This window comes from Anomalospiza imberbis, chromosome 1 (assembly GCF_031753505.1).
Source record: "Anomalospiza imberbis isolate Cuckoo-Finch-1a 21T00152 chromosome 1, ASM3175350v1, whole genome shotgun sequence".
In the NCBI taxonomy this organism is placed as follows: Eukaryota; Metazoa; Chordata; class Aves; order Passeriformes; family Viduidae; genus Anomalospiza; species Anomalospiza imberbis.
This window is the reverse complement of record NC_089681.1, coordinates 27,706,972-27,733,435: the sequence shown is the minus strand read 5'-3', so window position 1 is coordinate 27,733,435 and position 26,464 is coordinate 27,706,972. Positions and strand designations below refer to the sequence as shown.

Sequence of the window (26,464 nt, the reverse complement as noted above, 5' to 3'; positions counted from 1 at the left end):
GGAAAGGTTAAATCAGCTGGGAAAAGACAGCTAACATTATTTGTATCTTTAGAGTCAGGAAAGTGAAGATATTGAAGGAGGAAAAGGTTAGTCATACCAAATTGTTGGAAATCACAGTCTATAAACTTGCAAAAGGCTCTTTTTAATCTTGATTTAGGAACATCTGTGGTAAAAGGTTTTTCCAATCAGATAAAATTATTAGATTTAACTTCTCGAAAACAAAATTCAATGCTTAGCAAAATAATCAGACTACTCTCATATTATATGTTTTTATGTGGATATTTAGGTAGTGGAAAATGTTTTGACAAAACTTTCTGAAACTGGGCTCCTTTTATGCAGTACTTGCTGCAGAATTCTTTCTACGCAAGCTTTGTGAGTCACAGTGGCAAGTCTTACATAACTTCAACTTTTCAAAGGACAGCCTTTAATAGGTAAAAATATACTTTTTAACAAAAGGCAAAGTTCACTTGATTTTAATTATAACACAGGATGAAACTATAGTCTAGATGTTGAACTTTAACAAATGTTGAAAGTCCTATTGTCAATCTTTTAGTCAATCCATTTGATAACACTTAGGTTTTATGATATTGGCTGGACTTGATAATCATCTTAAAGGTGTTTTCCAACCTAAAGAGTTTCAGGATTCTATGGAGAGGGAGAGTCCCCTTCAGAGAGCAATTCAGAACATTAAAATTGAGCTTGTGATCCAAGCTGCCCTCAGGACTTGGTAAGGAGCTTAGGTAGACCAATGAGATATGCAAGGTGCAGATGTGTGTGAAGAGCAGGCACATTTCTGACTGTTGTGATATTACAGCAATGGGAATTGTCCCCTTCTGGTTCACCACAAGCTAACATGTCTATTTGTTCAAATAGATGCTGCTTCCAGAGTAGCCATCACTCAGATGCGCATGGTTGGTAGAACAATGCCTGTCTATTTCATGAAACAATCTCTTTTAAGATATTTTATGTGATTGAAAGCAAAAATTGCTCTTTGAAAATAAACTCTAAAGTTATGGTCTGTCACTGTTCTGCCATCCACCATTCATTTGATTGCTATAACATCTCCTTGTGTCTTATCTGAAATGAGATCCTAAATTCTCCAAGGAAGGATTAATCTCTCAAAATAGGACTTGTACAGAAATTAGTATTTTGGCTTGCTGAACTTTAATGGTGTTTTCTGATCTTTCCCTGACATAGCAAATAATCACTGAAGTATGAAAAACAGATCCAGAAGGCATTTTAGGACTATATAATCTGTTCCCTGCTCTAAAACAAGATTTAAATATATCTGTCAAGAATGATATTGATATATGTCCAATTTTAAAGAGGTCCAGAAATAGAGTTCTCATAACTTCATAAGACATGTATATTCAGGGGTTTTAGTGTACATTTACACTGTATTTACTTTACATATTTTGCTACTTTCTGTAGTTCAATTTAGCATTTTTTCTGTTTCTATCATGTATATGAAGAGTACATTATTTCTTTTTACAGCAGAAACCTTTTATTAATTTGAAGTCTGGCCATCTTCCTACTTCATGATTTTCCCTTGACTGTGAATTAATTAAAGATAGTTAACAAAAATCCCATGTTGCTATAAAAAAAAACTCAAAACCAAGACTTGAGAGTTAAAGTTAGGGCTGGGCAGTATAAAGACACTAGATGAGATGCTGAGATTTTCCTTCTGACCCAGAAAACTACAGAAACATAAACTGTATGGATAATTGTTTCACTTGCACAATTGCAATAGAAGGTGCCTGACAGTGCTTTGTGGACTACAGAGGATATCACAGGAATGGTCTCAAGGGCTTTAGAACTAATGTGGATGTTTCCACTTCATTACTTTCAATGGAACACAGTCTGATCTGTCTGCCTTAATGAATGGTTAATCCTCTGGAAGATATGCTACTGGTTATATTCTAATGACGACATAATTAAGAAGCAGAAATAGATCTCTGTGAGAGGACTGCCTGTAGCCATGGCCCATGGGCTCCTTGGTTTGATTGTGCACATATTCGGGATTGCTGAAGCATGGAAAGATGAACTATATGGTGTTAGGGGAAGCGTCAGAGTGATGAAAAATTATTATGTGCATTTTTTGGGGATACTTAATTTATTGCAATTTTGTAAGTCATACAAATTTTTGGATGCTGATTTTTCAAGAACATTTTCATTTTAAGATGATATCTGAAACGTAGGTTGGAGAGCAGTGCAGCAAGCTGCACCAATAGCTCTAGCATTTGAAGTATAAATTTTATTTAAGTATTTTAACAGTAGGAAAATAATGAAGGTATAGTATAGTATAGTACAGTACAGTACAGTATAGTATAGTAAAGAGTGGATGGGGTTTTCTGAGAATTAGGTTTTTGAACCAAAAGCTGAAAGCAAAGTGTTGTTTTGAGTAGGACTTACAAATAAGCATTAGAATGTGATGCACAGAACAAATCAGAAAACAGGAATAATATATGAAATATATTGTCCACTGGTAATTGAAAATTTGGCCAGCTAGAAAATAAACATAAGACACTTGTACAGACCACAATATGTCTCATGTTTTTTTGTGTGGCTGTGCCAACTTGCTTATACTCATTATTGCTTACAGAAAAATAAAATCCAAAACCAGAAACTGTTGCCAGTGCAATGCTAAACTTTGGGACTGAAATGCCCTTCTATGTGATATCATCTTACTATGTAGCAGATGATAATTGATAAACTGTCTCAGATTATATATAGCCATATTTTAGTTTAATGTAGTAATCCAATAACTGTTTAATTGACACTATGAGAAATTTAAAATATGCTAATTCAGTATATTAGCCAGATCTTTGATATTGAGATGATATTTTAAATTATTTCCATTATAGTGTCAACATATTTATATATTTTCAGGTAGACATAGCTGAAACAAGTTAGTCTTTCTTCTGCTGAAACACATTGGCTTTCTGCTCTAATATGTGAGCTAATTCTCTCCATTTGTTGCAAGACCCAGGAACCACAAACTTGAGCAGCTTATGCAATATGAGTTAAAACACATTATCCAGGATACTAAGCCCTACGAGTTGTATGATTATGATTCAATGTGATTTGAATGCCTGTTTAAAAGTAAGCAACAGAAGGCTTCTTCTAATAAAAGCAGCACAGAACAGAACGTTGTACCAATTTGCCAGTTCTTTTCAGATTCATGTCTAAACTACATGTCCTGACTAGGTATCCCATTTGCAAAAAATCACATATTGCTATGGCTTTCAAGTTTTTATTTTTATATTTATAGATGCCATTGTGATGATTCCATCTCTATCTTTATCTCTAAAATTATCCATGTCAAAAGTACTGTTTTTCCTTAGTTCTCCATGTTTATGTATGATACAGAGCTGTCAAAATTTTTATTGCAGTCTGTGAATGTAACTTCAAGTTTGCTGTTTGTAACAGACTTTGCTTTTTCAACTGGCTACTGCAGTCACATCATATTGTGTTTGATGGTATCTTCAAGTTCCCTGAGCAATATTTGAGCAGAGTACCAACACAGATCCTCAGACCAGTGCACACTCATACACATATTTATGAACGCTTTCTTGTGGACAGTGATTACAAAAAGACTGCTGGTTTTCATTCAGTTTTGAAAAAGGAAATTGTACTAATGCTTTTTTATGAAAGAACGACTGGATTAATTGTCATTATGTTTTGGCTATTCTGTATTTTCTGTTACCATACCTCCACATAGCAACATGGGAACTTGTATGTTTTAATAAAAAAAATATTTCACCTTCCTTTTATGCTCCACTACACAGCCATAATTCTTAGACTTTAGTGATTTAGCTAGATCTCACTGCTTTCACTTTAAGTACTGCCATACTCCATGGTCCCACTGAAATTGCAGGGATCACTGGTGCAGCGAGCTTTCATTCAACTCAGCTGAACTTAGCAGAACTGATCTCCTACTTTTTCTAACAAAGACAGATTCATCTATGGATGCCCTGGATTTAGTGGTAGCCCATAGAAGTTTTTATTACCCCTGGCTACTTGCAGGTATAATTTGGTACTTGCAATATCCATTTGCAACACTTAACCTGTGTCTGTGTTTAAAGCAGGGCAGGGTAACATGACCATCACCCAAGAGCGGTGATTAGGGCACTGTGCAACTATTCTGGTCCACAGACTGAGGAGAGAATATAAACTGGATCTCTTGGAAGAGGGCCATAACCCACACCCTGTTGCTCAAAGAAATGGAGGCATCAAAAATATCACATCATCTGGTTTCAGTCATTGTCCCACTGTTGGTTCCCAGTGACTACAGAATGAAGCAGGCACCCATTGCTCCAGAGCAGGCACTACTGGGAGGTCTAGATGATTTTTTTTTTTTTTTTGTAATGGCACAGCTATGATTTTGTAGCTTTTGCTTCACTCATTTTTTATAAAAGCATTCTGATAGCTCTTCTACAGATTTGCAGGCACTATAGTAATTACCATAAAAATATGTCCTTGTCCCTATTTCATTTTTTGACACTCTAAAAACAAAATTATTTCTAGTTTTCTGACATAAACAATGAGACTGAGAGAGAAGAATTTAATTTTTTCCTTTTTGGAGTATAAAATTAGGACAGATGAAATGCAAGGTTCTTTCTGTTATGTCTTCTGTAATTTTGGGGAATACCTACACAGGCTTGTTTTCATCATCAAGGTATGTGTAAACAAATCTAGCCTAACTTCAGAGGTGAAACTGCATTAAGACCTGGAATTTCTTCCAATTACAGATTAGTAGCTCTAACGAATTCTTATAAATCCTTTAGAGAGTGTATGCACTTTATTATTTCCTAATTTCCACTTTCCCTTGCTTGCAGGGTAAATTTATAAATAATATTAATTATGAAGGTGGAATATTTAATTTTTTTCACTTTCCTTTTCAAAGAGATGCAGATCAACAAGGGATATTTCATTCTGCTATACACATTTAAATGTAATCACTCATTTCAGCCTGGAGTGTCCTCTTAATTCAGCTTTATTCAGTATTTTGAATTTATTTATGTCAGAAGCTGTCTGATAATTTATGAAGGCCATATATGTAGAAGGCATATTGCAGAGTAATCTTTGATTGTTCTTTGATTTTGTTGGCCATTTTAGAAGAATAAGCTCTAGAAGTATATGAGGTTTTTGAGCAGCTTTTTATTATTTCTGTATTTTTCTACTCATTCAATGATGTGAGTCTAGAAAAATAAGCTGGAGTCTAGAAAAAATCGATGTTACTTTTTTCAGGAGAAATTAATTTTGAGTACTATCAAGATTTGATGGCATTTATTTGAGATCTATAATCAGGTGATTGTAAAACTTCAACCTATATACAAAAATTTGTCTGATACTTTCCTGAACATATCCTTCTCCCAAATACACTGACATTTAATGAATACATTCTTCTTCCCAATACGCTGAAATACAATCTCTGAAGAGTAGCCATCCAGATCTGACTAATTTTCCAGAGATATAAACTAAAAATAAAATTATTAACTAAAAATATCTCATGAACACTGTTTTTAAATGCTGGACAGATGCTCCATTATTCCTTTGTGGAACAAGAGGTGGAAGAGAAGGATAGAAGAAGTTATAGACTGAACTTCTGAAAAGCATCTCAGGGAGATTTAGGCAGATGAGTAAAGATTAAAATAAATTCTTTCACTTTGTGAGTTGGTTCCCCAAATCTGCAACTAACCACAGTGCAGCTCTTCTGTCTCCTGTGAAATTACTATAAAATTTGTAGAGTTTTTTTGACATCTATTATAAACTCTAAATTTACTCAGCTTATATTCATTACCAGGGACACTTCAAAGTACATCAGATAGCTTTTTCAAACAAGTCAGGTTCATTTTGTCCCTTATTAGCATACACAGGTCAAGACATCAAAGATTTAATTACTCTAGATCTTTCTATGTCTCCTGTGGCTGAGAAATACAAAATTCATATAGATTGTAATAATATTTTCTTAAAGATTTTTTTCCTTTTTATTTCAATTACAATATTACTATGTGAAAATATTGTTTATTCTTTTTAATTTTTTTCACCTTAATATGTTCTAAGTCCTACATATTATGGAGAAAACAAATAAATAGATAAAGAAACAAAGTCCTACCACAAAACCAAACAACATTTAAATTACAAATTATAAAGTTTCAAACTTTGAGGGGGGGCACATGCAAGAGATTCCAAAATATTTAAAGACCCTTCCATATTGAAATAAATTCCTTTTAGCAAACCACTCAGAAAACTTGGATTCTTTCAGTTTTCATAGCTTTTAAATCCTGTTAAAAAAGCCAGTCTATCCAAAACCATTAATATAAAAAAGAAAAAAAAATTGATTTCAGAAGTACAGAATCTTCTTTCAGAGAGGATATGCAGCAAATATTCATCAGTATCCATGTATTTGAGTTGGAAGGAATCCGAAAGGATCATCAAGTCCAACCCAGAAATGAAGACCAAAGCCATGACCTTGGGCTTAGTACCATGCTCTAATCAACTGAGCCAATCTCAGGGTCTGCAGACATGTTCATGTTACTCATCGTTGGGTGCCAGAGATGGTGGTATCTTGGTAAAGATTTAAACATGATCACTTTTAAGAAAATCTGCCCAACTTCAGTCTTAGGAAAAAATTCAAAACATCTTTTTATGCTGACAAAAATCTTTATAGTTACAAACCATATACGACTATAGAAAACACCTAGAACAAATTGTTAATTACAGTCATCACTGAGAAGTTCTGAGAACACAACTATTTCATAAGGAATTACTATGCGTGCTTCAATGATATTTGAAGTAAATATGCCTTCAGTGATCTACCACAGGAGAAGACCAGGGCACAAAATGTTCTCCTGGCATGTGTGATGAATTTATACTTGTTGGATACTTGGATTTACACTTATTCATGTGGGTGACAAAAAGGTTTTGGATTTTTTTTTTGAGAGGGTACAGGGCACAGGGGCATGGATTGATTTTTTTTATTACTGTGTGTTTACTAATAAAAGTTTACTTGTGTTTTTGTTTTGGGTTTTTTGAGAGGGTTGGGTTTTTTTGTTACAATTTAAGGTCAAGATCAGGGAAATGACAACTTTTCACTATACTCTTGATTTCTAATTTACCCTCTTTTGGGCTGTGTCTCCGCGGCTGCTCTTTACTTTTGTCTGCCCCGGTCAGCTCCCGAATGCCCGGCTTGGGCGTCTCAGCTTTTCGTCGGGGCCAGGGCTCGCCGCAGTTTCCGGGCGCTTTTGCTGTCGCGCTCCGGGGTGGGCTGTTGGCCGCGCTATGCCGTCGGTGCAAGGGAAGAAACAAAGAGGCAGGGAATTCGTCCAAATCCATCCGCGTGGCGGCTGGATGCTTTATTGGCTGCGAGAGCTGCGATGGAAAGGCTGCAGCCGCTCCCAGCTTCGCACAAATGGCCTCGAGCATGCCGAGGAGTGGGATCAAATAGGGAAGGGACAGGGTGGACAGGGAGCCCTCCTGCCCAATGGGTACAGACATCGTGGTGATGACGTGTACTACAGCGACCAATGGGAACACTGCAGGGGCAGGCACGAGACTCTGGGGTGAGTGGGACCGCGAGAACGGGGACACGGGCACGGAAACCACAGGAGTAGGGGAAACCTCGGGGGATGCACGAGGGTACAGAGAACTGGAAAACTAACAAAGGAAAAACCCATAATGTGAACCCAAACCTGGGATGCAACATCTCGTCAGGCAGCGTTTGGATTAAACTATTACATATAGCGATTTTTCCACAGGATCACTCTTCATTCACTGCCCAGGATAGATGACAGCCTTCATTTAATTATCAGTAATCAATATATTTTTCTCATTTGTTCAAAAAGTAGTTCTTCTGCATTTTAAACATGTTTTTCATACAGAATTCTTCATGAGTTTTCTTGGCAAGGACCACTATATTAGGTGAATTCTTATGCCATATTGCTGGGGGAGATATTATGCTGTTCTCCTAAACAAACAGAGTTGCAGAAATAATAGAGAACAGAATCATATGCTGATTTTCTGGCAAAATTTGAAGTACTTCAGGACTAGATTTTTCAAGGTACATAATATTATCCAGAGTTTCGTACATTCAAAAAAAAGTGATGTCATTGTGTTTGACCTAGACAAAGAGGAAAAACACTTCAACACAAAAGTCTATCAACTCACCAGCAAACTAGGATAAGCCTCAATTTTACTGTATTTTAAATAAGAAGATAAATGGAGATTATGTTCAGACAGAAATTTGGCCTAAGTACCATAAATTATATAATCTTATTCTATTGTCAAAAGGCAGTGTAAAAATAATATCTGCCCAGTACAGGGTGAGGATGGTCACCTCATAAACGGGGACAGAGACAAGGCAGAGGTGTTTATCTCATTTTTTGCCTCTGTCTTCAACATGAATGATGGACCAAGGGTGTCTCAGTGACCTGAGCTGGAGGACCAGGACTGCAAAAATGATCATCTCTCAGTCAATCCTGAAATTGTGTGAAATCTGCTGCTCCATCAATGGGTCCTCATGGCATTCATCCAAGAATCCTTAAAGAGCTGGCTGATGTCAGTGCAAAACCCATCTTGATTATTTTGTGTGGTCTTGGGAATCTGGAGAGGTGCCAGCTGACTGTAAGCTGGCAAAAAGTTTTCAAGACGAGCAAGAAGGAAGACCCAGATATTACAGGCTTGGCAGTCTCCCTTCAGTGCCTGGTAAAGTTATGGAGAAGATTATTCTGGGAGATATTGAAATACACCTGAAAGTCAATGCAGCTATTTATTACAGCCAGCACAGCTTCATGAGAGGACAATCCTGCTTGTCAAACCTTTTTTCCTTTTATGACAAGGTAACCCACCTGGTTTCTCAAGGGAAGCCAATTGAACTTTTTGGATTTCAGTAAAGCTTTCAATGCTGTCTCATGGAATTCTTCTGGATAAAGTATCCAGCTCACAGCTGGATGAACCGATCCTGTGATGGGCGAGGAACTGGTTCACAGGTCAGGCACAAAGGGTTACAGGGAATGGGGTGACATCAGACTGGGGACTTGTCACTGGGGGGTTCCACAGGATTCTCTTTAAGATCTTCATAAATGACCTGAATGCAGGACTGGACGAGACACTGAGCAAGTTTACAGATACAAAACTGGGAGGGGCTGTTGACTCCCTCAAAGGCAGGGAGGCCCTGCAGAGACCTCAGTAAATCAGAGGACTGGGCAATCACCAGCCACATGAAGTTAAACAAGGGAAAAGTGCCACATTCTGCACCTGGGATGGGGAAACCCAGGACCTACAAGACAGAGTGGGGATGAGATGCTGGAAAGCAGTGCAGGGGAAAGGGTCCTGGGGGTTCTGGTCCATGCCAAGTTGAATGTGAGTCAGCAGTGCCATGGCAGTCAGGAGGGCCAGCCCTGTCCTGGGGGCATTAGGCACAGCATCACCAGCTGGGCAAGGGAGGGGATTGTCCCACTCTGCTCTGCACCTTTGCTCTCTCCTCTGCATCTTGAGGACTGGGGCCAGTTTTGGGGGCCACAATATAAACCATGGTGTTACTCTGGGGGGATGCTCCTCTGCAGGGCCAGGAGTTGGACTCAATAATCCTTCTTGGTACCTTCCAACTAGAGATATTCTGTGATTCTGTAATTTTATGATTCTTGCATCACATTGGAACTGGAAGAGGGGAGAAAGATTTCTGGATTGGTATATACTTCTTATCTTAGTGTCTGCACTCATTCTGAAGACTCTTATTTCCATTGCTGTCTCCAGCAAGGAAGATAAAAATCATAGAAGCAGTGACTTATAAAACTTGATTCACTTAACCACACATGCATACAATGCTCTTCATGTAAATGAAGCAGTGTTTCCTTACTACCTTTCTAATTTAGGATTTTGTTTGTGCATAATAAACATTCATGAGTGAGTGCGATTTCTCACCATAAATGTAAAGTGAAGAGTTTGAGTCTATTAAAATAAATTTTTCTTGGCTAGGGAAATAGCACCCAAGAAACTCATTGTGAGAGTCATTTCTTGTTTCCACACACTTTGGAATAAAATTGCTCCATCCAATTTTTTTTCCCCAAAAAAAACTCAGCTTGTTTTTCCACAGTACTTTTAGCCATTTTGATTTTCCTACATTAGGCACCCTGTTTACATTCAAAATTAGACCCCTGGTGATTCAAAACTTGGATTCAGTATATCATGATTTTGCAGCTGCTTGCATTAAGTCCAGAGCTTTTTCTGGTGGCCTTATACAAAAGAAACCAGAGAAGTTCTTGATGAGTTCTACTGAGTCTCAGACTGCCTTCACAGTTTCATGGATGACACAATGACATATTTCTATAATTTAGTAAGATGCATTGCTGGGCTGCAGCAAATTCCCTTGCAGTGCTTCTTAACGGTCTCATTTGCTTGGGTCTGAGGGTGGCAGTCTGAGGGGGAAAACATCTGTAGATAAAGAAATTCTGCCTGATTCCAATGGGGGAACAGACACAGGAGATGAAAATTTTAATATTATGTCACTTCCAGAAATCCTGCTAAATCAATTTTTTTAAAATATATTATGTCTGTCTGTGTTTCTTTCATACTTGCCAGGCAGCATCCTAAGCACTCACAGAAATCAGTACAAGCTTTGGGCATAGGAAGACTGCCCAATCATAAATAAAAAGCAATGTTTTTCCTCTTGGTACCCATGGGCAACACTGTAGTTTTGGACTTACAAAGATTTCCTGCTCCACTTGAGAAAAAAAAAAAAAAAAAAAAAAAGAGGGAATGAGAGCTCAAAATGTCAGAGGTGAGACACAATGCAGCAATTTTGCTAGAGCTTTCTTCTGCACTGTAGGTGTAATCTGTAGTGGACTCATTTTCAGGATTTTGTCTTTCTTATTTCTGCTAAATGAAGTATTTGGTGATATCAGCCTCATGCAATCACAAGAATTTTGTAAAAACATTAGTGGAAACATTGGCAGGAAAATAATTCACTTGGAATTCAGGAGAAGCTGGATAAAGAGGAAAGTCATGTAGATATGTTTTTTACATTTTAGGTTTTTTCCCTCTTGTCTGTCATGAAAGTTTGTGATAGGGACAGAAAGGGGTTTTGCTATACTGAGTGCTGTTAAAAAGAGAAAAAAGCCAAAATGAAATAAGCAGTGGATACGATTCACTGCACTATTTCAGTCAGAAATTACTGCTGCATGGACTCGGACTTTCTAATGGCTTTTCACAATCAGCTGTCTGTAAGCCTCCAATTGGTATGGTGCCTGCAGAATTTATTTTGAAATGCTATATAACCCACAGCATCTGGGAATACCCTCAGCACACACTGTGTGACCACAAACTATATAAATGTCAGGGAAGATTCAACAGACTCTTTTTTTTTTTTTTTTTTTTTTTTTTTTTTTTGCTGTTGTTGAAATGTGCAGAAACAAGGCCAGAAATGGAAGAATGGAATAAGATTCATCCAAGTATAGGTAAAATTGTGTGCATCCTTTTAAAATTACCCTATCATTGTGAACATTGTTGTTCTTTGAGATTAAATAATAAAAAATCTTGATGACAACATTAGCAGATGCTACAATCGAGTAAAACAAAATAATCTTAAGAGAGGGTTTGTGGGAAGATATAATGGAACACTGTCATTGGTGCCCTCTATTCTCATTAAAGTTTTTCTGTCAACCACTTTGACTATATTTAAAAAGGAATTACATGCATATATGAGTAGTTGATTGGGACTTAAGGCTGAATCCATGTGTTTATAAAGGTATTTTGAGACAAGAAATTTGGTAATTTGTTATTATGCTGAGATAGAAAACATCCATCCCACCAGGAGAGATTGTGAAAGCAAATTTGTTAATGTTTGTGAGGAGATGCCGTTTGGCACATGAGGAATAATCATTGAAAAACTGCAAAAATTTTCAAGTAGATTCACTTAATTTTATGTCAAATTTATCATGTTCTTTCAGCATGAAAAATGGAGAGAGAATAAAATTCAAAGCACTTTAAATGGGCACTTCCAAAATCGCGCTGAATTCTACTATATACTTATGTTTTAAAATATCTGTCTTCCTGTCTTATTGTGTCTTCTAGCTTTTATACAAAACAGTATCCAAACATCCTTCTGGTTGTTGCTATAGCTTTAGAGTAGGAAAGTATTTTTGGTTTAAATTGATCTGAAAATTTTCCTTTTTAAATTTAATCAGCAATCTACTCTCCACAGCTTTTTCCTCAAGCACATTCTGTTAAGAGGTGGAACAGGCATTCTACAGCATCTTTTGTGTCATTTAATGATTCTGTAATTTCAGATTAGTTAAAAATATGCCTCTATTTGCAAATTGTCATTGTCTAAAGATTGTTTAGATGTTACTAGCTGGAAAAAAATTTAAAACAACACTTTGGCTTTCAACATTTTATAGTATACCCTGTAAATTGTACATACTTCATAAACATAAAGAGAGAAATGTGTATCGGTATCATTAACTGAGCTTGTAGCAGTTTCTTAGTAATCCTTATAGCTAAGTTGCCAGAGAGAGTGTTGATATTTTCACATTCCCAGCAGATTTTTTCTGATATTCGCCTTAAACATTTAGTGAATTTCTAGCACAGAGATAGAAAAAAAGAGTCTCAAAATCTTTTTGAAAAGTTAGCTAAATAGGTGTTTAGATAGATGGCATGGAAATATGCTTTTCTGTTTTTGGACAAAGCTTTGGTTACAGAAAATTATGCCTCTGTGGATATCTTTCTTCACTCTTTACTTACTGAATTGTAGGATGAAGGCAAAAGCTGTGAAAGTATTTATGGTAGCAGAAACATCATGAACCAGGAGAAGACTTTTATTACATATATGGCATACTTTTGTCACTGATACTTTATGAAGAAGTTAACTCTATATTTCATAACAAATTCCACCATCAAAATTTTTACTAGATTAACAACGTTATGTTAGGTATTTTCACATTTTTCTAAGGAACTCCTTGAAGGGATTGTCTTGGTAGACAGAGAACTCTGAAGAAACCTGTCTGATTATTTATGCTTTGCAAAGCAAATGTTACTCATGCCAAGTTTCAAATATTTGCTTTTGCAAGAAGACTGCTTGTATTACTCATAATTTCATGTAGACTAATGTACCCCTTCATACTCATGTCAAACAGTCCAAATATGTAAGTTACCTGACTCAGGATTTATAGATCATACAGCAACAAACAGCAGGAGAACAAGGTTTTTATTCTGTCAGATATCATTACTGTCCTTAGATGCTACAGTCTACACCTTACTGTGCTAGGTAACAGATCAGAATCTCTAACCTAAACCCCAAACCGCTATGCAACACCTTACCTTCGAAATTAGTCAAGTATTTCACAGATCTCTAGTATACTGCTTCAGGAGGAAAGAAACAAATAGTGCAGATCTACATATTTTGTTGCTGTTCCAAAGATGTGTGCACACAGAACTTCTAATTCATCTTGGACAAAGATCTCAGTTTCTGAAAGAACTTTAGTCTTTCAGAATGGATGGCTTGTTTCAAGGACTTTCCAAATATTCGGAAAAGAGAAAAATGCACCAAATAGTAAATTGCTATCTGCAGATTACCGATATATAAAAACCAGAGATTACTGCAATTTTCCACTCTTTCTTAAATGCATTTCCTTACACTCTTTTTTATTATACACTTTAGAGGAGTTGACAGAAAAGAAATAGCTCAATAAAAACTACCAGAAACATCTAAGGAAATCACTTTTGAGAGAGAAATTCTTCTGTGGCAAAATTTCATCTAGATCTTTCTCCTAATCATGACAAACTTTTCCATTGTGAAGGTACTTTTTCTTTTATAGAAGATGATAGCACTTAGTTTCCTTATATAAATATCAAAGATAAGGGTGAAAGTCACATACTGATTCAAGTGAAAGAAATAAGGGACTAGCAATCATTTCCTCAAACATCTTTCTCTTAAGGATTCTAGCTCCTTTCTACAATGAAGAATATAATAGTAGAATAGCAAAAAGCATTGAATCAATACCTTTTTGCTGTAAACACACAGATAATTCAGATAATTCTAGAAGCAATTCTTACATAAATTGGCAAGCATGGGTAAAAAATAAGAAAAGTCTGTTTTAAATGACACAAAGATGATGACATTTATGTTACTCTACTCCAGCTCACTCTTCCTTATTTGGCAGTTCTCATCAGTTGCACAAATGAGATATCTATGAAATGATGTTGTGTTGCTATCAAAGGAGTTATCCACTTTTGAAAAGCAATAAGCTGCTGTTTAGTAAGAATCTTTTTGTTGTTGTTTTACTTTTTTTTTTTTTTTTCCGAATTGACTATAAGAATGAATAGTCACATTAAATAACTAAAAATACTATTGAAAATCCAGGACTGTTGTATGTAAAGTGATTGTGGAACTGAGACTTGTATGTTAAAAGACAAGTGTATTCCCTGCTGGGTATATTTTAGTTCTAAAATAATTAATATTTGTTGACAAGACCAGGTTAAGTGCATGCAGCATCACATGTCTTTTAATTAGGTGTGATGATAAGATAATACAGACTGAAAATAATCAATTTGAGTTGCCAAAGCTGATCACTTAAGCCAAGTGAATAAACACAAGCAACATTCTTCCATGGATTTCATGCACACTCATAATTAGCTTTGCCTGCTGCTTTGGTCTTTTTATATTTCAGCTCTGAGTAGACAAGTTTCATTGGTGTGAGTCTGTATGAGTGTTTATTTGCGAGCTCCCTGAGCAAATTTGGTGGCAGAAACACACTAAGAGTCAATTACAAATTGCAAATTACAACATTGAACATACTAGATAAAATAAATCTGTGTAAACAAGATACAATTAAAGAATATTTAAAATATTTAATTTTGAAATGCAAGTACTACAAAATAGGTGTTCACAACTGATCTATATTTACAAGAAAAAATCCTAACTTATTGTAAGCTGTTGAATATCAAAAATGAATGTGCACCTGTTCAGATTCACTTCAAGGGGATACTATAAAAACATAAGCAAAACACATCTTATTTCAATTGATACCTATTTCTGTCCCAATTAAATCAATGAAAGCTATACTGTAGTTTTAAGCAGAGTTACTTTTATAATGAATCCTTCTAATAATATAATCCATTAGACCAGAGACTAGGTATTGTGACAGCATGAGCTATAGAAAAATCTTTACCGGGTAGAATATTTGAGAGATAAATTATTAATTCTAAGTTATTTTCTCTAACCAGCTTTTACTGCACTCCTATCAGATATTTTACAGCTGTACAGCATGATGCTGGAGATCAAGTATAATCAATAATATAAATTATTTAAATATAAGATTCATAGGTATGTTTCTTTATACTCAAATTTTTCCAATCTCATGTGATACAGGAGAGATAAAATTAATTATATTTATGTTAAACATTTTGGATTTTTATGATTGCTACTGAGGTTTCTAAGAATTTTCCTTCCAGGCTTGCATTTTTTGCCTTAAAAATAAATCCTAATCCACTTTGTAATTTGAAAATTTAGTGAAAATATTTTCCCTGTTTATGGTCCTTCCCATATGTACATACAATGTGAAAACAAAGGATAAAACCAATGTCCTGCATGCTCAGTGTTACTAGAATAATTCATTTGTAATCTTTAAGAATGCTATGCAGCTGAAAGACCTGAGATTCTTTTTTATGAACCACATTAAGAGAGAAAAAATCAGATATAAAAGCTGTGTGACAACCTACATACCAGTGTTCCTCCTTCAGGTTCAAGGAGGAAGAAAATGAGCAGGAAGGATGGGGTGGCATGGAAAAAATAAAGTGGACTCAAGTAAGAAATAGAGTAAATGGACTGAAGCATGGGGAGAAGCAGAGAATATATGAGACAGGTGTTACAGAGGTATGGTGGTGACATTTATAATACAAGAATTCAGTACAAGAAAAGAGTGTGACACTTCCACTTATATCCAAATAGAAATTGATTTATTTTCTGAGCTCTTCGCCAAGTATTAACCTAGCCCAGGAATATGAAGCCAGCACTAAATTATAGAACCTTTAAATGTACACAGATTTGGATCCCAGAAGCTGAGTTACCTGCTGAAATAAAATAATTAGACACTGTCCTGGAAAATCACAGTTTGCTCAATATTTTACTAGAAAAGCTACACCAAAAGCTGAGTTTGTACAGTTTACATGAAAAAGTCCACCTTAATCTGGCTGATTGATATTTGGGTAAGCTTTTTAGGGGACCATCTTTGGCATATTCCTATTCTATGGTGTTTGCTTAAACAAGTCTCTAAAAGAGTATAAAATAAATAAAATTAGCTGAGTAGGGACTATGATCATTGTGTTTGGGCATCAGATGTATGCTAGAGTAAAATCATAGCTCCACTAAGAATTGCTATTATGCCAAACTAAATTAAAATCTTACTTGTATCTACTTGCTGCAGCAGAAAGTTATTGCTGAGACTACAAAACTCTAGAAATACTAAAAAAAGCTTCTCATACAATTTTTATATGGCTTTTTGCAAAAAGTTGAAGAGGGAGCAGATTAGGCTTTTTGTGTGCATATACAATTTATTTTAGAAAGTTAAAATAGCATTTCAAGGATTCTCAATGATACACAGTATTGGAACACATTGCTTCTAACTCATTTCATCAGTTACCTACCTGAAATTTTATATGCTGTGGGGCACAGTGTAGGAACTGCAAGCTTTGTGATCTCTCGGTAGCAATGAAAATATTGTTATACTAATTTTCATTTAATTTCCATGTCTTAGCATGTAACTGAAAAACAAACAGACAATTTTTTTTTAATTAAAAGTACCTACTAAGGTTTTGGCATTAATATTCACATAAATTTAATTAAAAAGTTAATGTCAAATGTTCTTGAAGGTAATCTAGGAAGGGAGATACAGAGCTAAGAGCCTGAAGCAGCCATGCTACCATGATTGCTAAAAAAAGCCAAGGCAAAGACTCAGGAGACCAAGACTGCAAATTCTAATTTTCAGCAATAGACAATCCAAAGAAACTTTCCACTGTCCCAGAGAAAGTCCTAAATATTGAACTATCTGTTAAAACACTGAAAAAGGTACTGCAATTGGATATTGTGTCCTTAATATTCACAACAGAGGAAAATTACTGAAATAATTTGTAGGCAAGATGTGTTAATGCATGCATTGGGGCAGGCTTAAACATTCTATATATGTCAAGCCATTAAATCTTTAAAAAACTTCTTCAGAACATTAGTTTGCTTGTAAGTTTCAGAAACCAAAGTGAAATTAAAAACCATGTTCAGATGATAGAAGAAAAATTGTTTCACAGATAGCTTTGAATTTGTTTTTATGAAATACTGAGTGTCTATGGATCTAGTTTATAAGAACTTTGCACATGGTTGCATGATTGTGATGGAAAAAAGAGCTGAATCACATCTAAATACAAGACTTAAAACTCTAACAAAATCATAACTGGATACGTATTCATATTTTCTATGAGTTTTTCTTTCTGCATATTATATGTATAGATGATGGAAATTCTCATTATCCCACATGGAAAATCCCATTTTCATATTTTGCATTTCAAAATCACATTTTCACATTCATGTCACACAATGAACTCTAAAGTTTATCAAGGAAAGAAATACCAGATGTCTTGTTGTATATCCTCAGTGGAGAGAGATTTCTTGTTTCTGGACTACCTTTGTAATTTTAAACTTTGATATATGCATGTGAGATTTAGGGTGTGAAAAGACAGAACAGACTTTGTAGATAGACTAAAAAAGCATTCAGCTATTTTGTGGTGAATGGTATCATATTACCTTGGGTTCCTGACTCAGGATATGCTGAACAGGCTAAAGAATAAAAGCAAGGCTGTACAGGGATGTGGCAGCCTTCCAGATGTTGTCTGCAGATGTGCTTTTATTTAAAGATGTAGTTGACACCTGACCACTACAAAAATCTAGCCAGGCTGAATAAACAGGGTAAAAGAATGAAATGGAAGAGCCAAAAGCGCAATATGTCAGTGATTTACTGCATAATGTTGGGAAAGTTACTGGCAGAGTCAAATATCAGAATTACTCTGTTGTCCATAATAGCTTATCTTCCTGTAAGTCAGATGCACAGTGTGGTCATCTGGCATAAATCCCCAAGACATGGTTGTCAGAGGGCCATTATGGAGTGAATACAAAGAAAATGGGATTCCAATTTGACTCTGATTGTGAAATTCAAGTATTCTTAAATACCTCTCACAATTAGGAAAGATCAAATGATTATTTTGATCTACTAATATGGGGGATAAAACATAAGAAATACCCATTAATAGAAAATACTTAGAAACATACAAAAATCAGAAAAACAAGAATACCACTAATCCTCAAAACAAACTCTTATGTTTTCAATTAAATGGTATATTTTCTATTACACTTACTAGAGCTGCAGCATTTTCCTGGTGTTTTGCATTTTTAAATTTCATTCATGCAACAACCCACTGAGCTGGAATATCGTCGGTATTATTGCCAGTTTCCGAAGAAAGAGTACGAGGTGGAGCTATTAAGTGACTTGCACAAGGTCTCTTATCAAGTCTGTACCAGAGCTAGGATTACAATTTGGAAGCTCTTGACTTTTTGTTTGGTATTCAACAGCCTAGACATGACATTCCTCAAATCCAATTTCAAACTCTTTTAAAATAATAGAGGAACCATAAGGGAGCAAAATGCTAGTCAAAATAATGATACTGAAAGTTTTGCCAGAGACTTCGATAGCACAAAATTAGTCTACCTATGAGCTGTTTATAGCATTTCCATGAGAAATAAACATCAGATTTTACTTTAAAAATGCATGAAAACCTTTCCAAAGTAATCTTCTTCCCTTAAGAATAATTTGGAAAATTTATTCATAACAGCCTTGCTATGTTTAATGTCATGCGTCTCAAAAACAGCTTAGAACATAACAGAGAAGGATTGAAATAAGAACTGTGGTGTTGGGGAAACATCTAACCATGACATTGGTATCCTTATTACAGCTAGTTTTAAATAATAGCTTCAGATTCTAAATCATTAAAACAAAAATTCATCAATTAAAATTTCAGAAGATGTTGTACATTGTGACTGTAAACTCCCTTGAGGGCAGAGAAAATTGGTGGAGTTTATTAGAAAGGTTAGAAATATAAAAAATAATAGTAGGAGACTGTCTTACTTTCCAAGGCTCATTTAATCCTAACTGTGATATGAAGCTGAAGAAAAAGCGCAAACGCGGAGGGAGGAATGGTGCCAAATGACACCAAACATTTCTACTGAGCACAAGATTAGCTGGAAATAACATAGGACAGCAAATATAGCTAAGATGTTTTTAGGTGATCCATAGTATCACAAAGTCACCAAGTCAAGAGAAAGACAGCAGTCCTGAAGATTTTACTGCCACTGCACTCAAAACTGAAGACAGAAAACAGATTTAGACCACCATAGAAAGTCAGGAATGCTTTAAAAATAAAAAATTCAGCAGGAATGAGTGATTAGAGAAGATTAAAATAGCTTGCTGTATAAATGATAAATGATGACTTAAAAGACATGAGATAGCTGGCTACAAATAGATCTGGTCAAAATATTGGAAGTGAAGAGAAGTTAACCTTTTTCTTAAAAAAACAAACAAAATACCCCACATTTTTTATTTACTTATACAAGAACCTGTCTGACAGCACGTCAAAGTGATGCATCCCAATATGAAAACTTTCCATTATCATTTCCTGCCAGATCTATGTCTGGCACATAGATCCAAAGAAGACATGTTAAAGAAAAGTAACAAAAGTTACACATTATTTTAATTACTAATTTAAATTATTAATTAATTTACTAATTAGTATCAAAAATGTCCAAATTGTGCTTTCTCTCCTAGAGACATTTTGAAACATGAAGTATTATCTGCGGGACAGTAGCAAAGGTCCCATTATGGAATCTGCTAAGTGACTTCCATGTCCAAATCTCTTCAGTATTCCCTTGAAGTGTGTATCTCTGTAAGAAATTACACAGTTAAAAAATGCATTACCTTTACTCCATTTGAAACTCCACTTCAAATTCTAAATAATTCTTGTGGTTTTTATTTATTTTTCTCCTGATTTCACTGTATTGTTTGCACAATTATACTGGTGTGTGCTATCATGATTACGTTTTATCCTAGCCTCAGATTTGCATCTTGACAGTGTATAAATAAATCCTTGTATTTTATGAGGTTTAAATATGATGCAGGAAAGAGGCCCATACCTGAGTGCTCATCAAATATTTTATTTGAGAAATGTATTTCTTTACAGGATTATTTTCTACATCCTGAGAACAAAGAGCATGTGAATAGGAGGGAAAATCCCTATTTTTCTGTGCTGACAGGTTCCATTTCCTCCAGCCCATTTGGGTGGGAGAAGGTTCCAGCACCATGAGTTGGTGCAGGACAATAAAAAACTGCAGCTCCATCCACCTGTACAGACCTTTTCCTTTTTCCTTCCACTCCTTGCGGGTGATGCTACTCTTGGGACAGAGTGCACTTCTTCCCCTTAGTGTTCTAAAAGCTTAAACAACTAATGTAAAATAATATATCCTTGAAAGTGCTTATTTTTGTTGCTATATTACTATTAATCTCTAGTTATTTTAATTTTTTTAATAAGTAGATAGGTTTTATTCACCTTCCAAAAAGATAGTATTTGTCTCTTTGAGAAGAGTGACAGCAGAAGATGAAATGAGATCTGATATATCATTTTATCTTTCAGTCTTTCATTTTTTACAAGATGTGGCATATTGATGCATATTGTCATTTATGCAGCTCCAGAAACACCAGCTTGAAGGGAACGTTGCCCATGTTACAGACACAATGTGTCAACCCCTTCTTTAAAGTAATTGAAAGGGAGCAAAAAGCTAAACCATATAAAAATAATTTAATTAATTAAAAGGCAGGATCTCTTTAAGACAGAGAGAGAGAGAGGAAGCATATTCTTTGACTTTAATAATGACTGCAAAAACCCAGAATATTTTGATGCAAATTTAACTAAACATCTTATGAATAAATTTTTTATTTCTGTGACCTAGATATAGTAATTCAATAAAAATGAATCTAAATCATAAAGAAGAAAGAATTTCTCCAAGACAAAATACATTTTATCTGATAGCTTTCTGTCCTCTCTTCCCTCCTTCTCATTTCTCACTGCCATCATGAAATATCCAATAGTCATGTTCCGAACAGTTATGAAAAATTTTATAGGGGTTTTGTCAAGTAGTGATTTAACAGAGATAAAATACTTATAATGACTGCTTATTAAAGCAATTAATATGAATATTGAATTTTCTCCATGAAATACCAATAAAATACCAATGCAAGATAAATCTATGTTGTATGACATTTGATGTACAGAAGGATATTTCAAGTGCTTAAATATCTTAAAATTTTCTGCAACACTATGAAAATATTAATGTTATCACTGTTTCTAAAAGGCAATTGAAAAATAGAGAAAATATATTATGGCCTAATCTTTTTTCCTTTTTATAAATTTTAATTATTATTGATTCTTTAAGCTCAAACACAGCACATCACAGAAAATTTCAGCTATTAAAGCAACAATTGAACCTTGATATTGACAAAAGTTCAGCTTATAACTGAGGCTGGGTAGTAGAAGGGTAGAGATTGCTTAGAAATGCTGAAAAGAGCAAAACCCAAGGTGTTTTGGGCCAGAGACTGATCACATCACATAATGCTGCATTTTGACCAATACTGTGATGTTTGATTTTTTGCCAGAATGTTCAGCTTGGCCTGCAAATATCCCAGCAATTCGTTTCTCACAGTCTGTACTTATTACTGTGGATTTCATTGTGGAAATAAACATGAGTGTTCAACCCCTGTGTTTCTTAAGGGCTTTATCTTTTTAAGAAGGATTTGCAATAATCAGATGTGCACTATGAATCTCAGTGTGCAAGCATCTTATAAAAAATAGCAAAAAATTAAGATTTGGAATTTAATGGTGCTTAGAGTAACCTGTCAGTGATGGAAATTTTCATATTTAAATTTTTTTCTCCAGAGAATTACTGTTTTGCTATCACACAAATCTAATACAGACTGTTGATTACTTACTGGCCCAGCTCTAAACACGATCACAAAATGATTTTTTTTTTGGTGGGGGGATGGGGTTGGAGAAGGGAAATGAATGTAAATTTTATTTTTTCCTTTTTCCTTTTTAAAAAATATAAATACCTAAAAGTTTGCTATTAAATCTTTATAAAAGCAACACAGTTTTTTTTTTTTAATTTTCAGAGACTATTGGTATTCCTTAAAGATTTTCAATTTTGTTATTTCATTTTTTCCTCAGTAGACCCTATTTTTTCCTAAAGACACTGCAAGTAATACTTAGTTTATTCAAATCTGTAGACTTTTCTCTGTTTAGTTAAAAGTTCAATTGTTGAAAGGAAAGAAACAGCTCCAAGATGAAAGAACATAAATACATAGAAACTCCTGAAAGTATTACTAAACTTAATGAAGACAATTTTTTTAAAGCAAAATTAGGTATAAATCTTAGGTAAAAATAAAAGTGAGAGAAACAAATAAGAGAAAAAACTCAAGTCATCAATATAAATATTTCCTAGTAGAGATTTATCTGATTTTGGTAATTATAACAGAGTTGTTAAAGTTTAGCCTCGTTGGTTAATTCAGCATAGGAAAATGCATATGGACAATTCCAGAGACAATATTTCAGTACTTGGTCGAAATTTTATTTAGAGGACACGAGCTCCTCTCAGTATCTTAAAATAAGAAACAGTTGTACAATTGGGAAAATGCTGCAATTAACTGCTTTCAAAATCCCTTTAACTTATGTCCTCAAACTTTTATATATCTTTACATTTTTGTTGCAGTTTAACCAAATCACTGTCAGTTCAAAGGCAATTTTTGCATTTTACTGTGTGAGGAGCTATTGCAAAAGCGCATAAAGCAGCGCAGGGAGCAGAAGGCCAACCGGACTTTTATGATTGTGCCTTGACCCTACTCCCTAAAAGAAAAGCTTGGGAGTTACTGGAATGTAGAGTTTGACAAGTTGTTCCCTTTCTCAAGTTTTGTGTTTTCCGTGCACTAGGCCATGGCACAACTAGAAAGGGATTGTTGTCTTCACTTGGTGCCAGGCACAGCCCCAGAAGGAAGCAGCTGTGACACCTTATGGAAAGATGATGAGCTTCACAGCTACAAAGCAACACACTGTCCTGCTGGTGCTTAGCCAAACTGTGTCAGAAAATGCTGGAAAAGTGAAGGAAGCCAAGACTTAAATTCTACTCCCTTCTTTTGCACATAAAATTGACTGGTTTAAACTTTTCACTTGTATGTCCTGGATGATAGGAATCTCATTTTAGCAACATGTGTTTTCATTCCAGTTTGACATAGAAATGTCAATATTTAAGAAATGTCAATGTTTATGAAAAAATTTTAGGGATCTATGAAATGGCCTAATTTATTACTTTTTTTTTTTTTTAATTATACCAAGACAAACTAGTTACTTGTTGGTAGAATAATTAAATCAGCTACTGCATAGAACAATGCTGTATGTAATGAAGTGCATTGAATAAATAAATATGAAGTGCACTGACAGCTAAATGTTATTTGTAAACCATTTTTTAAAAGATATACTTGGCATATAGGAGGTATTTATTACCAGAAAGGATCACTTCAATATTAGGAAATTAGCAAGACACTTTATTAACGGCTACAAAGAAATGAGATTATTTCAGATATGTTTCTCTCACTATTTCATTTATTTCTGCATTTGTATGAGATACAATGTTTGTGATTTTACTGATAGCTCAGAGAATACGGGTATAATTCAATATTCACAGATGTATATTGAAAGTGAGGTGTAGAAGCTGTCATAAATTCTTTCACATTGTAATGAAAATCCCACAGATCTTTGAAATTTTATTAAATATTCACAGTTGTATTGTGACCAGCAAGGCAATCAAATCTCAGTCATTCATGTTAGTATTATTTGCACCCTCTGAATTTCTGCAGCATGTTTTCCTGACTGCTCATTTGAATATGAGAGAACTCACCAGACAACTACTTTTCTTTGTGTTATAAAAATATTGTAAATTTGCATTGCAAAGAACAACTGCAACAGAGAAATATTCAATGTCCTATTCAAAGTCTTTTTAAATTAGTACATAGAAAAACTGGGCAAAACTGAGTATTTTTATGAAATAACAATAGTTCACCAAATCCCATGTTAAATGGCTAAACAACAGGGGAAATACTGAGTGTAGTAGTGTTTAGAAAATATTGTGGTGGCAATGCATGTGGTAGAAAACACTGGTGGTAATAAATAAAGTGTTTATTTGCATATAATTTTCATGGGAGTCTTGACTTCTGATAGATTTTCTGTAGATTTTTTCTCCATGGATTTTTTTTAATGGTATATAGGTCATGCTTAAACATTCCAACTGAGGTCACATCGTTGTGTTAGAAGTTATATAAAAAACCATTGAGGCATCGCACTTAGTCAAAAAATGCTGGTCTGAAGATTAAAAAGTGGAAACAGAGGCACTAAAAGCATCTTACTGAAGAGTCATGCAGCAGTTTAGTGGAAGAGACGGGTGTACCTGTCCAGGCTACTGCTTTCTAAACCAGTCATACTTGTGATAAACTATGAAGTGTTTAGTAAAATAACTTCAGCTAAACGGCTCATTAAATGTACATAGTATCAACAAGATGCTAAGAATTGTATAAGAACGGATATAGCTTTTTCCCCCTGGAACTTCACAAAGATTATACTCTCCATGGTAAGTTTTCCCAATAGAGTGGTATTTGAAGTGCTGTGCAACTCAGCAGCACAGGGGATACTGGTTGTTCCCTGTCCATCAGCAACTGCACTAACCTTGTTATTCTTATACTTTGTTACTCATACCTTGTTACTCTGCTGTGTTACCTCTTCCGTTTGGGTCCGTAGGGCTCTTTAAGCCAACATCGCTGTGTTGTTTTCATTTTGACTCCTGTGTAACACAAAATTACTGGGTCTCAGAAAACATCAGCAGTCTACTTTATGCCAAAATGGATCTTAGTATGCATTATATTTACATTTTGTAAATGGTTTGCCTTGATAATATTACAGTACTAAGCATACTCCTTTGAATGTTCCCAATATTCAGGTTAGCTATATACAGACATGACTTCACACATGCACAATCTGCACAGCAACCTAGAAATATATGGTATGGAATTTGTCTTATGATAAAGGTCAGAAGTTTGTGTTCAAGGCAGTTTTCCTGGTTTTCCAGGATGAAATTTGTGCATGTATACAATATGTTATGTTTCCACAATGTATTTAAAAATACATAAACTTAGAGGAAAACACCCTTTTCTTTTTTTCTTCAGTGCTTTCTCTAAATGCTGTAACATAAAGTTTCCATGCTGAGTTGTTAATCAAGTGAAAGCTATTTGACTGGAAGCTCTGCTGCATATATTCATTTAATAAAGCAGGCTCTTTGCTGAGACTTAGGAGGACTGCCCATATATCTCTGTTGTATGTTCTTGTCTGGAAGGTGGGGTTTGGATCCTCTGGGATGGAGGCAGTCAAAGTGCTGATGGCTGCAACTGTGGCTGTTTTGTTCAGCAGGTATTCTGTGGAGTTCAGTGACAATGGTAGCTACTGATTTAAAATACAAAACTTCCGATTTAGATGTTCAGAATAGAGGTTATTATACCTTGTCATTCTGAGGAATGAACTGAGTTTTAACTGTGAAAAGTATATAACTGGATTTTCTTCTTGCCTGAATTGCTACTCTGATCTAATCAAAAGTATGAACACGTTAAAAAAGAGTAACACAGGTCTTGGCTGTAAGATATGGCCTATATTTGTCTGCTGCCTAAATGACCTTTTTCTTACAAAATAATTTTCTCTGCTTAAAGCTATGCATATTTATAACATTTCTGTGGTCTACTAAAGCTAAAGAAAACCCAGTGCAGATGTGGGACAATTTCTTTTATTTCATTTCCATCTAAGTAAATTGATGTAAATAAAGAGACCTGCTGGCAGGTGGAATTTGCATACAAATTATGAAAATCACATGCACTTCAGAGGGGTGAGGCTAGATGAACACTAGGAGTGTTAGGGTTTTTTTCTTCTTTTACCAAATCTTTCCCAGAAATAATGTGGTTATTCCCATCAGAGATTTACCAGCATGCATTTCTACTTGTGACCTCAGATAAAAGAGCAAAGGAGCAAGAAAATCTGAGTTCCTAGAGTTAAAGTGGTTTGCTTTTCTACTTTTTAATTCTCAGAACATAAGCTGCTGTCTTTTCTCACTTCTTTTTTTGTACTGAATTTACAGGGAAAATTGTTCTGATAGAAACATATTGATTGAAGTAAAGAATTGTATGTTACCTGCCTTGCACACCTCACAGCGATATTTAACTGGTGAGAAATGTGCTCTAACTGACGCCAAAGAAAAGCAGAGTTGTTTTTCATTTTAAGAGTTTGCTCTCTACAT

The 26,464-nt window shown here is 35.0% G+C and overlaps 1 protein-coding gene across 8 annotated transcripts in view; it reads left to right on the top strand.

Moving 5' to 3' along the window:
* Positions 1-26,464, top strand: part of RALYL (RALY RNA binding protein like) — a 374,914-nt gene that overhangs the window by 159,657 nt on the left and 188,793 nt on the right. The window lies entirely within an intron of this gene.